This window comes from Cannabis sativa, chromosome 9, assembly GCF_029168945.1.
Source record: "Cannabis sativa cultivar Pink pepper isolate KNU-18-1 chromosome 9, ASM2916894v1, whole genome shotgun sequence".
NCBI lineage: Eukaryota > Viridiplantae > Streptophyta > Magnoliopsida > Rosales > Cannabaceae > Cannabis > Cannabis sativa.
The window spans coordinates 57,215,501-57,219,454 of NC_083609.1; the positions used below are offsets into that span (position 1 = coordinate 57,215,501).

At 41.6% G+C, this 3,954-nt stretch overlaps 1 non-coding gene across 1 annotated transcript; it reads right to left on the reverse strand.

The window, feature by feature from the left end:
- Positions 1 to 591: 591 nt before the first annotated feature.
- On the reverse strand, positions 592 to 698 carry LOC115701629 (small nucleolar RNA R71). Its single transcript, XR_004008622.2, has one exon. It is a non-coding gene; the product is annotated as a small nucleolar RNA R71 (small nucleolar RNA).
- Between the last annotated feature and the right edge of the window lie 3,256 nt (positions 699 to 3,954).

A 3,954-nucleotide genomic window follows, 5' to 3' on the forward strand; every position in this document is an offset into this window, starting at 1 on the left:
CAGGAATCCTAAGTGCATGCGCCGTCAAGGACAATCAGTCATATTACCAGTTGATCCTGAAATTGAGAAAACTTGCAGGAAGAATCGAAAGAACAAGAGGCAAGAAAGAGTTTCGGCATCGCCGAAACATCGTAAATCATGGCTGCCAATGTGAACAATAATGTTGGGAACAATGGGCGTAATAATGGTAATAATGGAGGCGCTGTGGAAGATCAAGCTAATGGCCGAAGCTTGAGAGATTACATTCTCCCTACTCTGACGGGAGTGCAGTCATGTATTAGGCCACCGGCAGTGGATGCAAACAACTTCGAGATCAAACCTGCCATCCTTCAAATGGTGCAGTCTTCAGTTCAGTTTGGTGGTCTCCCTTCTGAAGATCCTAATTTGCATCTCTCTAACTTCATGGAACTTTGTGAAACTTTTAAAGTTAATGGAGTTAGCGACGATGCCATTAGATTGAGGTTGTTTCCATTCTCTCTCAGAGAACGAGCCAAGAGTTGGTTGAATTCTTTGCCACCGAATTCTATTGCTACATGGAATGATCTGGCAACAAAATTCTTGTCAAAGTTCTTTCCTCCAGCGAAGTCTGCAAAGCTAAGAGGAGAAATTAATAATTTCTGCCAACAAGATAATGAATCTCTCCATGAGGCTTGGGAGAGGTTTAAAGATCTGATCAGGAGGTGTCCCCATCATGGTATAGAGAAGTGGATGCTGGTTCACAACTTCTACAACGGGTTGGTTGGTAATACTAGAACTCTAATAGATGCAGCAGCTGGCGAAGCTTTTATGAGAAAGAGTGCTAATGAGACATATGATCTATTGGAGGAGATGGCTCTAAACAACCAGCAGTGGCCAACTGAAAGGAGTCAATCCAAGAAAGTAGCTGGTGTGTTAGAAGTCGATGCCATCACAAAGTTAACAGCTCAGGTTGAGGCATTGACTAAAATCATTGCAGGGCAAGCTAAGCAAGCCCAAATTGTTTGTGAGTTATGTGGAGGAAGTCATCACTTTTCGGAGTGCCAAGCAGATGTGGATGATTTGCCAATGGATGAAGCTAAGGCCATTGGGAATTTTTCACAGAACAACAACAACAACAATTATGGGTTCAACCAGAATAACAACCGAAGAAATAGTGGGTTCTATCAACAAAGAAATCGTAACCAACGGTTTAATCAAAGCAACAATCCTCTGGTGGAAGTTCTAGTTTGCAGACAGATTTACTGCTCCAATTCATGACTGAAACTAGATCTTCAATTAAAGACCTGCAGACTCAGATGGGCCAGCTAGCAACTCAGGTAGCAACCCGCCCTCAAGGAAATTTGCCTAGCACCACTGAAGTTAATCCTAAAGAAAACTGCAAGGCAATTACCCTGAGGAGCGGTAAGAAGTATAATGGGCCTGAGTTACCACAACCAGTTGAGGTAGATGTAGAAATAAATGCTCAACCAGTGCCAACACCAACACCGACAGCAGAGAAGGCTACTGATAGCCCAGCACCACCACAACAGTCTCCACCGATTAGTATTGATCATCATGTAAAGATACCCTATCCTCAGAGGCTGAGAAAGTCAAGCTTAGACAAGCAGTTCACCAAGTTTCTAGAAGTCTTCAAAAGACTTCACATTAACATTCCTTTTCTTTGAAGCTCTAGAGCAGATGCCAAGTTATGTGAAGTTTATGAAGGAAATTTTGTCAAAGAAGAGGAAGATGGAAGACTATGAGACAGTGGCTCTAACTGAAGAGTGTAGCGCTATTCTACAGAAGAAACTCCCTCCAAAACTCAGAGATCCAGGGAGTTTCACTATTCCTTGTACTATTGGTAAAATTGAAGGGATAAATGCACTATGTGATTTGGGAGCCGCATTAACTTAATGCCCTTGTCAGTGTTCAAAAGATTGCAGCTAGGTGAAGCAAAGCCAACTACTGTAACTCTTCAATTGGCAGATCGATCGCTAGCTCACCCTAGAGGAGTCATTGAGGATGTGTTAGTAAAGGTGGACAAGTTCATCTTCCCAGCTGATTTCATTGTTCTGGATATGGAAGAAGACAGTAATGTTCCTATCATCCTGGGGAGACCTTTCTTGGCAACAGGGAAAGCACTAATTGATGTTCAGAAAGGAGAGTTAAAGCTAAGGGTACAAGGAGATGAAGTTGTATTTAATGTACTCAAAGCAATGACCTATCCTACAGCTAGTGACAACTGTTTTGCAATTGATGTGGTGGACCAGTTGGTGGAGACAAAGACACATGCTGAAGATCCTCTTAATCTGACTTTGGTACAAGAAGAGGTGGTAGAACAAGATGGTAAGGAAGCTTTTGAATATGCTATGTGGCTCGATTCTTATGGACCGCTGAATAGAAAATATTACGAAGAGTTAGGAGTCATACCAACAAAGCCTACCCCATCTACTGAAAAGCCTCCTCAACTAGAGTTAAAAGTCCTACCAGAGCATCTCAGGTATGAATATTTGGGTGAAAATAAGACACTTCCTGTTATTGTGGCTTCTTCCCTATCTTCTGTAGAGACAAATAAGCTATTACGGGTTCTAAGGAAGCATTCAAAAGCCATTGGATGGACTTTAGCAGATATTAAAGGGATCAGCCCTTCAACTGTAATGCATAGAATCTTAATGGAGGAAGGAGTGAAACCAACCATTGATGCACAACGTAGATTAAATCCACCAATGAAGGAGGTTGTCAGAAAAGAAGTCTTGAAGTGGTTAGATGCAGGGGTAGCGTATCCTATTTCAGACAGTAAATGGGTGAGCCCAGTCCAAGTTGTTCCAAAGAAAGGAGGGATGACGGTGGTGAAGAATGAGAAGAATGAACTCATCCCAACTAGAACTGTCACGGGATGGAGAATTTGCATTGACTACCGAAAACTCAACAAGGCCACAAGAAAAGATCACTTTCCACTCCCATTCATTGATCAGATGTTAGACAAGTTGGCAGGACAAGAGTACTATTGTTTCCTTGATGGATACTCAGGGTATCACCAAATAGCTATAGCACCGGAGGATCAAGAGAAAACAACATTCACATGTCCATATGGTACTTTTGCTTTTCGACGAATGCCATTTGGGCTATGTAATGCTCCAGCAACATTTCAGAGGTGTATGATGGCTATATTTTCTGATTTAATAGAAAAGTGCATCGAGGTGTTCATGGATGATTTTTCAGTGTTTGGCTCATCGTTTGACCAATGTCTGAGTAACTTGGAGTTGGTTTTAGCAAGATGTGAAGACTCTAATTTGGTGCTGAACTGGGAAAAGTGCCATTTCATGGTTACAGAAGGAATAGTGCTGGGACATAAAATCTCAAAAGAAGGTATTGAGGTTGACAGAGCCAAAGTATCTACAATTGAGAACTTGCCTCCTCCAATTTCAGTGAAGGGAGTCCGAAGCTTTTTGGGTCATGCGGGGTTTTATAGAAGATTTATCAAAGATTTCTCCAAAGTGGCCAAACCGCTATCCAATCTTCTTGCTAGTGGAGTTCCTTTTGAATTTGGGAAAGATTGTCTTGAAGCATTCCAAATTCTCAAGGAGAAGTTAATCTCAAAGACCGATTGTGACTACACCAAACCGGGAATTACCTTTTGAAATCATGTGCGATGCAAGTGATTATGCTATTGGAGCGATCTTGGGACAACGGGTTGACAAGGTATTCGAACCATTTATTATGCAAGCAAAACCTTGAATGATGCCCAACTAAACTACGCTACTACAGAAAAAGAGATGCTGGCCATAGTGTTTGCATGTGACAAATTTCGACCCTATTTAATTGGTAATAAAGTGATAGTGTATACAGATCATTCAGCAATCAAATACTTGATGACTAAGAAGGATGCCAAACCACGACTGATTCGATGGGTTCTTCTTTTGCAAGAATTTGATCTAGATATAAAAGACAAGAAGGGTACTGAGAACTTGGTGGCAGATCACTTGTCAAGACTAG